The 12,854-nt window shown below is 46.2% G+C and overlaps 1 protein-coding gene across 1 annotated transcript in view; it reads left to right on the top strand.

The window, feature by feature from the left end:
* Positions 1–12,854, top strand: part of SEZ6 (seizure related 6 homolog) — a 142,650-nt gene that overhangs the window by 74,236 nt on the left and 55,560 nt on the right. The gene's annotated exons all lie outside the window — the stretch shown is intronic.

Raw genomic sequence — 12,854 nt, 5'->3', positions numbered from 1 at the left:
CAGAATGTCCAAGCTTTTATGGGCTCTTGCCCTACCTGCGCCATTCAAAAGCTGCTCATCGGGAGGCCCAAGGCTCCACCGGGATAGGCAACCATTGCCTATCCCGGTGGAGCCTTGGACACACATCTCCACTGACTTTGTCGTGGATCTTCCCATCTCAGGAGGTAATTCGGTCATTTGGGTGACCGTAGACCAATTCTCCAAGATGGCACACTTTGTCCCCTTGCCAAAGTTGCCTTCTGCACCTGACCTAGCTAACCTCTTCGCTCAGCATATCTTGAGACTTCACGGTCTCCTGCAGGATATAGTCTCCGATCGAGGACCACAGTTTACTGCTCGATATTGGAAAGCACTTTGCAAATGCTTCAATGTGCAACTTAGTCTTTCGTCTGCGTTCCATCCCCAGAGTAATGGGCAAACGGAACGGACTAACCGAACCTTAAAGACTTTTCTCCGTTCGTTCATGAATGAACGACAAGATAATTGGGCCAAGCTACTCCCGTGGACGGAGTTCTCGTATAATAATCATACGCATGCCGCTACTGGAAGTTCGCCTTTCCTCATTGTCTATGGGAAGCAACTTCGACCGCCCTTGCCTTCACCTGAACCTAGTGCACTCCCGGCAGTGCAACTTTCAGCCCGCCAGCTTCTTTCATTATGGACTTCTATCCAGGGAAAGATCCGTAAAGCCGCCCAGTCCGCCAAGAAATGGGTGGATAGGCATCGTCAGCCAGCGCCTATCTTCCTCCCCGGAGACCGCATCTGGCTTAGTACAAAATATCTACAGCTACGAATTCCGTCTCGAAGACTAGCTCTGAGATTCTGTGGGCCTTTTCGAGTCGCCGAACGAGTGGAAGCAGTCTCATACCGACTACGCCTACCCTCCTCCATGCGCATATATGACGTGTTCCATGTGTCATTGCTGAAGCCTCTTGTTTTATCCAGATACCACTCCCGGGCTCCTGAACCATCGGACCCTTCATTACCAGATGAGGCTACGTATCAAGTATGTGAGATCTTGGATGTCCGGTTCCATCAACGCCGCTGGGAATACTTGCTTGCCTGGGAGGGTTGCGGACCCAAGGATAATTGTTGGGAACCAGCCCGTAACATCCTCAACAAGGACTTATTACGGTAGTTCCATCTGGACCACCCACGTAAACCCGGACCGGCTAAGAGGGGGCATAAGAGGGGAGGTACTGTTGCGGTTCTGGTCGCGAGCGCCATGACCAGACCCTTACCTCCATGCTCCTGGACCTATTCCTGCTTCTGGAGGCCTGGTTTGCGCCCTGTTTGGTGGCATCCCCACGGGGGCCGTGCCGCCGGGAAGGTTCCCATGGATGCCTTTCTTCTAGGCACGCGCGAGCCACTTGGATGTTTTTCTAGGCCGTTTTCCGCCAGTGGTGACTCCGCCCAGTTCCTGACGTCAGACGCCGTGGCCTTGATAAGCGGGCTGCGGATACTCAGTCTTTGCCTTGCAACAGGTTTACCTCCTGGTTCCCTGTTACGTCGTGCCCCGGAGTGAGCTGCCTTGCTACTCGCTCTGTTCCTGCTTGCCTGCTACAGTACCTGCTTGGTTCCAGTACCCGAGTCTTGCTACAGTTCCTGCCTGGTTCCAGTACCCGAATCCTGCTACAGTTTCTGCTTGGTTCCAGTACTCGAGTCCTGCTACAGTTCCTGCATGGTTCCAGTACCCGAGTCCTGCTACAGTTCCTGCCTGTTTCTAGTACCCGAGCCCTGTTACAGTACTTGTCTACTGTTCTAGTCTGGTTCCAGTCCTCAGTCCTGATCAACAATCCGCCTAAGTCCCAGCAGCAGGGCCCCTACGGGCTCCTCCCGGGGGGGCTTCGGCTTCCAAGGGTGAAGCCGCCTAAGTCCCAGCGGTTGGGCTCCTACGGGCTCCTCCCGGGGGAGTACCAGCTTCCAGGGTGAAGAGCACCTACGTCCTGCCTGAACATCTGCCTCCTGGCCTGTCACATATTAGAGACATTGACCACCTTTCCCAGTCTCCTGCAGGTCGGCCCAAGGGGCCACTAAATTGAGACTCCATAACAGCAGATGAATCTAGGGAGAATAGGATCTAGTGAGCTTGTGGACTGCTGAATTTTTGCAGGATCTTCTCCACCCCTTGTGGAGTGACTGTTCTGAAGTATATTAGTGGGAGTTGTTTGGCGGGAGAATAATGTCCATGTTGGGATGATCTGGGGCAGATATGGGTGAGGTGGAGGATGGGAAGACATATAAGAAAGATTTAATGTTTTGGATTCTTTCTATGAAGAATTGTCTTCTGCTGAGTGATCCTCTGTAGCGGTAAGAGGTGATTGGGGATAAGGTTTGAAGAGTTTCCACACAAGTTCAAAGAGCTTACTTGTATGGTTCATGTCTATTTCAAGTAGTTTGGAGATGTAGTCTTTTTTTTTTTTTTGCTTGACAGATAGCTGTTGTATTTTTTGGAATATTCTTTGCAGAGCTGGAAGTTGGTATCCATTTTTTGTTTTCAACAAACCCATTTGAGTTACCAGGATTGTTGTTTGATGAGATGAAGACTTTCGTGAAACCAAGGAGAATTTCTTAAGAGTTCTGTTGGGTTAGGCATGAGGAATTCTAGGTCTAAATGGCTGCAGAGAATATTTGAATCCAGTGCTGAGCTAGTAATTTGGGCTGGTGTGAAGTGCTAATAGTTGCTGATATGTTGAGGAGTTCACTTAAGTTTTCATTGGTAACTGAAGAAAAGTTTCTGCAGGAAGATTTCGGTGTGGATGGAAATTGGTAAGGTGACCTGGATCAATTTATGGTCTGACCAGGAGATGGGGAACATTGATACTGAGACTAATTTAGCAAAAGGCAAAATATGAAAAGTTTATAAATAAATAATTAAGGATTCCAAATTTCTCTCGATATTCCCATATAATAAAAAAGGAAGACATCGGATTCAGATGGCAGAGGACCTGATTTACTAAGGCTTTTATCCCATTCTGTGTCTATGGGGAAGGAGCTTAGTAAAATAGTATCAAAGTCTTAAAATTCTCATCTTAGAAAAGTCCTCCTTGTGCCCATGGAAACACATGAAGATGGTTGTATTTTTAATATTTCAACAAATAAAACCACACAAAGCAGAGATTTAAAAAAAATTGTTCAAACATGAGCCATGTGTGCTGGGAGGTGTTTTAAGGAAAAATTGGTTTTACCTGCTAATTTTATTTCCTTGAGTCCCACAGACCAGTCCAGACACATGGGGTTTTCTCCCCTACCAGAAGATGGTGACAGAGAATAAAAGCTACTATGCCACCTGCAGCTTCTCAGTAAATCTATAAAAAAGTTAGCAAACAACACCCCTCTAACTCCTTTGAACAGGGGATTCGGTGAAAACATGAAATTTAACTTGCAAACCCCTTCTCTGGGAGGATCCAAAAGCCAGGAGTATAACAAATTAAGAGCACACTGATACCATATATAACCAGAACAGAGGTCTGCAGACTCCAGGTGCAGGACTCTGGACTGTGGGACTCAAGGAAAGAAAATTAGCAAGTAAGAACCAATTTTTGTTGTGAGCACGGGGTGTGGTCACTTGCTTGAGAGAGAGTGAGCCCTTGAATCACAGCCCAACCTCAGGGTGAGGCTCCAAGGTAGGCACTGTGGGAGGCAACCGTATCCAGGCATGGGCTGAACTTGGGACATAACTTGGACTTTGAACATAGCTTGGACTTGGAATGTAGCTCAATCAAACCTCCGCCTAACCTGTAAGCTCAGAGTGAGACCCAATAATGCAATGCCGATCTCTGGGGTAGCCCTCCAGCCACTCGATAGCCCTTTTGGACCTGCTGCTTGGAACGGCGAGTGCATCAGGACAGACAAAGGCTGAGGATAAGGCATGGCATGATGAGGAACATGGGCGAAGACAATGAAGGTTTGGAACTTGGACAAAGACTTGGACCCTGAATGAAGACCCTGGAGATGAGGAACATGGACGAAGGCTCAGGTTCAGGTTAGAGTTCAGCTTCAATGGGCACTGCACCACAGCATGCCCTACACATTCCTAGGGCTGATCGCAGACCATGTTGTCCCGCTGTGTGCCCTTCACAACCCACCATGGGTTGGTCACAGGCCACGCCAGGAGCGAGACAAGCTCTGGACTGAGACTGAGATGAGGACAGGAACCAGAACATCCCTTGGAATGAGGAACATGGCTTGGAACAAGAAACATTGCTTGGAACGAGGAACAAGGAGATCCGCTGGCTGGACAAGCTCCAGAAGACCAGAACTAGGAATATGACTAGGAACTTGGAACTTGACTTGGAACTCAAAACTCTAAAAACAAGGATGGCCTCTGAGGACTTGACTGAGCAAAGATGGACTTGGAGACAGGCCTTGTGCCAGGATGCGCCCTACACAACCCACCATGGGCTGGTCACAGATCATGATGCTGACATGCTTGGAGGAAGAACGAGAGAGGAACTGAAGGGGAGAACTTGGGAATGTGGTCTGAAACATCCGGAAGTTGATGGAAGACTTAGATGAGGTGAAGACTCAGAAAACTTGGACAAAGTGAGGACTCAGAAGACTTGGACAAGGAACTGACAAGAGATCAGGAACATGGAACAGTAATGACAAGACCAGGAACATCCAACGAAGAACATGAAGGCCATCAAGCAGGAGCATAACCATGGAAGACCTTGAAGGAAGAAGGGCCATGGACAACTATGAGGTGACAGTGAACTGGCAAGGAAGCTCTTTTATAGGGCTGAAGATAAGACAAGATGGTGACATCATCAAAGAGGGCCATGGGTTTTTTTCTGCTGCAGGCCCTTTAAATTCTGAGCAGAGACACACTTGTCTAGGGAGACGCTGCACAGAAATGGAACATCAGCAGCAGCGAACCAGGCCGCGAGGATGAAAGCAGTGCCACCGGCACCCTGCCACAAAAAGAAGGCAGGGATGGCGTCATGGCTGGAGGCTCGGGGCCACGAAGATCAAGAGAGTGATGGTGGCTTGAGCTGCAAAGAGCCAGCAGTGGCAGCAGCACTCGGGCCATGGAGAGGCAGGCATCAGAGGCACTCTGACCACGGCTTCATGGTGGTGTTGAGAGTGGTGGGTAGAGCTGCTCACAGGCCTGTCCCACAAGCAAGCGCAACAGTACCCCTTTCTCAAAGCCCCTTCCTCAAGCCTCCTTTCCTCAGCTTTAGAGGAGATGAAGGTATATCCCTTATACCATCAGGGGTAAATGAGGGTCCAAACATAGGATCTAAGGCTGCTTGGCCTTAGGAACTGAAGCGAGGAACCATTCAGAACAAATTGAAGAAGGACATAACTGCAGACTGGTCGAAGGCATGATTATAAACTTGACAAAGCTGTAACCAAGGAAATATCTGAAGGCGCAGATTTTAGTTGTCATTCAGGAGTACTGGTCTATCTTCTTAAGTTCTCACATGGACATTATCAGAAGGGGAAGTAAAACTGAGTTTACTGTCCATAAATTACTTGAGCTCTGTTGGTGATTGGGGACTCAATTCTTGACCATTCAGCGGCTAGAGTTGCTGTTGAATCAATAGATGAATAAATCGGACTGCCAGACTGGAAATGGATAGACTCCTGAATAACAGATGGCACTTGACACCTCACTAAAGAGGAAAACTGCTTTCCAGGGAGTATGAATTCAAAGTTGACCATGATTCACATAAGTGGACAGTACACGATCAAATAACTTGGGACTTGTGACGGAACAAACGACATCACAAGTTCTGCCAATAGAAAGGAAAGTCAGCCACATGGTATGAACCAGGATCGGGAGACATCAGGGTCTACTGCCTGTAGTATGGCTTAGGAAGAGGATTTACTCCCAGGTGTCGAGGTCTGTGGTCAAGCAGGCAGGCCGTCAACAATGGAATCTGATCTTTAGAGTTGAAGCAATGACAGGTATACAGTAAAAGAACTAACGATGGCTTCTTCTTCACTTTCATTTGCTCACATTGGAGTTGACCAGAACAGGGCTTAGTTGTTCATCAAGAGGCGAGTCAGTCCCTAACATATTAGCTTGAACATCTCTTCATTGGGTTGGCTCCATTCCCCTGGAGATCACTGAGTCTTGCAGGGAATTTAGCATAGGAAAACTAATAATACATGCTTCCTTACTTGAGGAAACTCTTGAGCTGACCTCATATACACTTGATGGAATTAAACGATACCTCCAAGAAATACATGGCAGAAGTGGCAATGCCGAAACTTATTTAAAAGGGTGGCCTCATAATCTGAGGTAGGGACCATCTGGTTAAAAATGCAATGGATCTGGAAGACGGCATAGGATTTCAGCAGGCGTCTACAGAAGCTCTCTGTTCCTACCCATCCACAATACCCCATGGTAAAATTAACTGCGTTCAGAAGAAGTTCAGAGGGTCCTGAGTAAGAAGGCTGCTGCCAAGCAGAGGCAGGCAAAGTGAAGCTCAAGAAGATGGCCGAAACATCCCTTGGTGTGATCCATGAATAAAGGTGATGTTACCCAAAAACTCTTCTGGAGAAAAAACAGCTGTTGATGAAGAGGTCCCAAGATTGGTACTGATGGGTTCCAATTGAAGGATATGAAGGGAAAAAGCAATGTTAGCCTTTCAAGATAAGAAGGGAATGCTGTTGTTTAAGTCCATTGGCTATCAATGGAGAGAGCACTAGCTGCCAGGATAGAAGAACTGGGAAATGAATCGGGATTTTTCAATCAGGTTTCAAAGCCATGCCGACTCAGGGAAGGTTCCAAGAAGAAGGTGCTGGAGGGTGATAGCTTGAGAGTAGCAGTAAGGGGAATTCTACACCTACACACACCTGAAAGGAATTTAAGGTCGGCCAATAAAGGACTTCTTACAGTGCCATAAATAAGAACTGCTCATTTGTCCGAAGTCAGAGACAAAGCAATTTTGGTTGCAGGCCCCAAATTATGGAACTCTTTATCTGATGAGCTTAGACTCCAAAAAGACATTAAAACATTAAAAAAAACCCAAAACCTTACAACTTGGTTACTTAAAAAAGCCTGTGAAACTTAATTTTGAACAATGTTTAGCAGACAGATACGCCTGTGATACTTCTAAAGTAATGGTTAAGCAACAATTAGCAGTCAGATATGCTTGTGATACTTTAATCCAATGGTTTTAGTAGTAAATAATGGTCAGAAGTGTCTTTTTGTCTTTTTACGACAAACATTTTTTAGATATTGTATTTCATTTTTAGATATTTTATTTTAGATAATTTTTATTTTCGTCTCATGTATTTAACTATTTTTAAATTAATTTTATTTTGTACTTGCTTATTTTAATTTTATTGTTTTTCCTTTACTAAGATTTTGTATTTTTCTTAATTACTTGTACACCATCTAGATCAGGGGTGGGCACTTCCGGTCCTCGAGGGCCACAAACCAGTCTGGTTTTCAGGATATCCCTAATGAATATGCATGAGAGAGATTTGCATGCACTCTGCCTCAGTTGTATGCAAATCTATGTCATGCATATTCATTAGGATATCCTAAAACCTCGACAGGTTTGTGGCCCTCGAGGACTAGACTTGCCCACCCCTGATCTAGATTGTCTACAGATTGACGGTATATAAAATAAATAAATACATTTTTTAGATGACTCTCCACAACAGCGTCATGGAAAAGATGATTGATACTCAGCTGATTTCTTGAAAAGACAATTCTAGGACTCTCTCTAGGGCAGCAGTCCAATGAGTCGAATAATAGGTAATGGTACTATCCAAAGGCCCCACTAATTTTAAGTCCTCCAAAACCAGGAGTTGAAATCTGACTGATGGCTGAAACAGAGTTAGCAGCTTGCACACCGCAAGGGAAACTATTGGAACGTAGGAGAAGACTTGCAACAAGTTGTAGGCTTAGTCTGTGACACAGCTGAAGGCTTGAAACACCACCAGTGGCTGGACCAGGACTGTGCAAAGCAGAGGCTGGATTATAGCTGAAGAAATGAAAGCAGGCCTTGGGTGCAGGTGCCTCCTGCAGGACATAAAAGAAACATTACCATAATCAGAGGAATATAAGACTATTATATGACATACTTATTCTTTTATTATTAACAGAACATGTTTATTAGCAATAACATTTTTAACAGGTGGATACCTTGCAGACAATATCAATGTTTAACACAATGTTTGTACAGACATGTTCATTGTTATCCAATTAACATACATTTACCCTGTATAAAATAAACCCTAACATCCATATATGCATTACCCTCCATTCTTTCTATATTGCATACACACTCATTCATACAAAACACCCAACAAAATCACATAAAATCTACTCAGCAAGGGGAAATTCCCCAGACACAAGCTAAACAACTGTTGCGTTGGAGGTGGACCCTTGGGCTGAGGTGGGGTTGATGCAACCCATAGGCAGGGACCTACTGGTCCCCACCATCAGCAGGTGGAGTGGGCTGAAGCTTGAGGCCACTGGAGCTTCACTTTGTGTTCCGGGGCCGGCAGGCTTAGGTGGGCCTCAGTGTTAACTAAGGATGGAAGGTAGTTCAGCCCAGAGACAGCAGCCGGTAGATGGCGTAGTCTTATCCTGGACAGGATTTGGTACGGGAATTTGGGCGCCAATGGAACAATAGGTAGCTGGTGGCGCCCAAGCAAAGGGAGGCCTAAGCCTTGTAAGTTCAAGTCGAGAGAATGGGCAAGGAGAGGAGTCACTGGCAGGCAGGGAACAGAACCAGTGGCAAGTAGAAGTTGTGGCAAGCGTTGTAGACTCTGAACACAGGAGAGTCTATAGCGTAGTCGTTCAAGGCGAGGTTCAGGACATGAAGAAAGCAGGTGTAGACAATCAAAGCAGTGGTCAGGGCACGGAGAAGGCAGGCGTAGTCAATCAAAGCAATGGTCAGGGCATGGAGAAGGCAGGCATGGTCAGGCACAGCAGCAGTCCGAGGTTGGAGAGAGGCTGAAGAGTAGTCAAGCGTAGCAGAGGTCCGGGGCTGGAGAGAAGCTGAAGAGTAGTCAGGCGTAGCAGAGGTCAAATCCAAATAGTCAGTCCAACACATAGATGAAACAGGAACAAGGAGAACTGGAACCGGGAACCACAGGAAACAGGAAGACAATGAAGACACAATTCAAGGATCAGCAACGATTACTCGGAATACGACGAGACCTGTTGCAAAGGCATCGCTACTGAGCGAGGCCTGAGCCTTTATATGCTGAAGAGTCTGACATCATCATCCGGGTCTGCGGCCAGGTTCCCGCCACAGGCCACGCGGAGAGGCCCAACGAGCAGGGACATCTTGGCTGGCAGCACTGGGTAGCGAGGCAAGACCAGAGGCACTGGAGGGAACCCAAGGTCAGAGCTGGTGGCCCCTCGCCACCAGAGAAGAGGAGCCAGGCCCTGTAGTCCGTCTGAGAAGGTGAGAGGGCTGTGCCGTGGGGCTGCCGCAGACGGTGCGCATAACAAAAACTACCACACTATTATTTTGCTAACGTTGATGTTATTTTAACTTTTCCTCAATACACTCCCTAATCCTCTCATGTCTTTCAAACTGCCGATTTCTCAAGCTCCCGATTTCTCAAACTCCTGACGAAAGCCTCGTTTCACCCTGTATAGGGCTTCATCAGGGGAATTTATTAGATAGATTCCGTTCTCTTACAGTCATATATGGCACATTCCTGTTTTCTGTAACTTCTTCAAACGCTTTCAATAGCAACAGTGTCCGCCTCATGCCACGTATCTTTTACAATTCTACAATATTTATTTATTTATTTATACAATTTTAATATACCATTGCACAGAAACAAGTTCTATCTCTACGGTTTACAATATGCATCTAAAAAAATCCAAAAACAGTAAAAGAAATAAAAGTACATCATAAAATGTTCCAAAAATAAATTACAATATTTCAATAAAAGGCTAATAAAGGCTAAAAATTACGTTATAATTAGGTAAAGAACAGACTGAAAGATAGAATGTATAAAAGACCTGGCTTATAGCTCAAGTGACCTTCTCAAATGCCTGTTTAAAAAGCCACATTTTTAGATCTTTCCTGAATCTCTTCAAGTTATGTTGTATGTATATGTATTGCATGCATCTCTCAAAACATGCTTTCAGATGTGCATACAAAAAGGGTATAACTAACAAAGGCATGGAAGAGAAACTCCTGAACTGCCAGAAGTGACAGAGCCATGCTGCTTTCCAAGGCCCTTTTAACAACAGTAAAGGGAAGTATTGTACTGGATTATTATTAGAACCATTATCTTTACTATATCTGTGTATTATCTCAGCTGCCTTGTTTTCTGAAGTATAACTGAGCACATAATAAATGTATTTCTGGAATCCACAGATGTACTGACTCAAGGCGTGAGTGTGATGTTTTGTGTCTTGGGGTAGTGAATCTCACCAGGGGATACTGGCCTTGTGTCTTCCCACACTCACACAGTGAACTTGTATCAGGAGATTCTATCCCTGAGTGACCCTAGCAATGCATTTCTATTCACTGCATGCAGTTAGGCTTCTTGGGGTTTCCAGTTTGGTTTTCAGTTTCTCTCTCTCTCCCCTCCACCCCTGTCTGACATATTGGCTTGACAATATGTACAGGTAATGCATGTGGTCTCTCTTGTTATCTGTCATTATAAACACGTCTTTTGTCACCTCACACTTTCTGTGTCAGTCTCTATCCCTCTATGTCTGTAAGGGTTCTCTCTCTCTCCCCACCTCCATCTGACATATTGGCATGACAAAATGTACATGTGATGCACATGGTCTCTCTCTCTTTATCTGTCATTATAGACATGTTGTAGTCTCATCCCCTCACTCTTTCTATGTCAGTTTCTCTCTCTCTCTTGGCCTGTATGGTTCTGTATGTTTCTCTCTCTCTCTCTCTCTTTGGGTCCCAATGCCTCCTGAATGCATATGGAGCCCATGCTCCATAATTTATTTTATTTCTGCTTAATTACACTCTTTAATTAGCAGTCAAAACTCCATTTCTGCACACACACAATTCCCTCGTGAAGTCCTCTTAAGTCAGTGACCCATTTAATTACAGATCACTGTTTATAGCTTGGAACAGAGAATCGGGCTTACAGCTTAGCTACAGAGGTAAACTGCGACAGTTCAGAACCAAGAGAAACATTTTTGCATTATTGTATAAACTGCAGTGAGGAAGGTTAAGAACAGGGAAGTGGGTTTCAGCTGACATAGATCTCTTTTTGATTTTCTGTGCTCCTGCCTGATCAGTTCTCTTTCTCCTGCTTTGCTTCTCCCCCTCTGTCTCGCATCCCAGTCTCTCGCTTGCGCATTCCAATCCCGCCCCTCTCTCTCTCTCTCTTTTTGTCCAGTTTGCTGTCATCCTAATCTCTGAAGTTTATTTTTCTCTCTTTTCTGTGACTCTCTGTCCTTTTGCCCTATATCTAAGAAAATCTTGAATTTAATAACTTGCTGAGGAGGTCCTACTGCATTGGCAGGGTCACACAGCAGACCGCATTTTATGGAGATGAGATTGGTATGAGGATGCTATAAGCACAGGGAACAGCTGTCTGTACTAATCCGACCTGCCATGTACTCAATCAGCAGCCATCGAGTTGGATCCACCGTGGAGAGAGAGAAACCAGACTTAGTGATGGGCCTGAACCAGCCCTCAGTCTCTGCCTAAGCTGTGGCCCCTCCAGAGAGCAAAGCCATGTTTCAGTGCTCACTAGGCATGCGTCTGCGTGCGTGCAATGTGCAGAGGTGTCTGCATGTGTGCCTGCCTGCGTGCGTGCATCAGCCCCCTGAGGTGCATCAGTCTTGGCATATTTCCTGAGTGCTGACCATATGGAGGTGATATAGTCCAGGGTCTGACACTGTGATCAGCAGATGATGAAGTGATTCTCTTCATAACCGTGGCTCACAAGGGGCTTGAGCTATAATCAGATCCTAAACCGTGAGACTGAGAGCAACTAACCCTTCGGTGGCACAGCCGGCCCTGAGACAGCTGCTCACGGCCGGAGCACTGCTGCTGCTCTGACACTCTTTGGTCTTCTGGTCATCCTTTCAGTGGAGAACTGCGCAGCCAAAGCAATGACGTTAACATGAGACTGAGACTTCAGCTCAGTGACCGGAGAGTAGGTTTTGCCACCCAGTGTAAGAGACGTTAGACGGCACACTGGATTCCTCTAGGGAAAGCTTACTTGTGATTCCTCCCCTAGGCTGGTGCTCTGTCACTGACTCTCTGTGCGACTTTATCTCCTTGTGCCTCAGCCCTGTCACATCACTGACTCTCAGTGACTACTTACAAAGCTGAGTGGGACTCCCACTCGCATGAAAATCACCATTTAAGCTCCAAATGTTCTCTCTGGTTTTTCCCTGCAGTTTGGGGAATTTAAATACAAGAAATCTGCTCGCTGCTAAATGGTGAATGCTGTCTGCTTCTCACCCTTCAGTAGCAGGCATCTCTCCTTATCTTCCTGCTGTCAAGAGTCACTCTGGGCATTGCTTGCTATCAGTCTTCTGGAAATTAACAGAGTAGGACGTGGAAAGTTATGAGCCAGCGGCAGACCTGGACCACTCCTCTCCTCTGCCACTCTTGGATTTGCCCAGCGGGGGAGAGAGGGCACCGCCAGCACATGCATAGACTGGATGGGAGCTGTGCACATGAAGCGTGCTCCTCCGAATGCCCTGAACTGGACTCACTAGATCACTAGGAGGGGCAGTATTTGGCACCCTGGGGAGAACACAGGCTCTACCTGCCCAGGGATAAGACTGTACGCCCTTAACATGCTGCTAGGATAGCACAAATGAATGGGTGATTGGGCAGAGGCTTAGCAATTCAAGGCTACAGCCTTATACCTGCAGCTCCTCAGCTCCTCCCTTCTGTGTCCCTTCTGTGTCTGAGAGACGTGGGATAGAT

The sequence above is a fragment of the Rhinatrema bivittatum genome, chromosome 8 (assembly GCF_901001135.1).
Source record: "Rhinatrema bivittatum chromosome 8, aRhiBiv1.1, whole genome shotgun sequence".
Classification (NCBI taxonomy): Eukaryota; Metazoa; Chordata; class Amphibia; order Gymnophiona; family Rhinatrematidae; genus Rhinatrema; species Rhinatrema bivittatum.
Note: the sequence above shows the minus strand (reverse complement) of the source record. Positions and strands in the feature narration are given on the sequence as shown.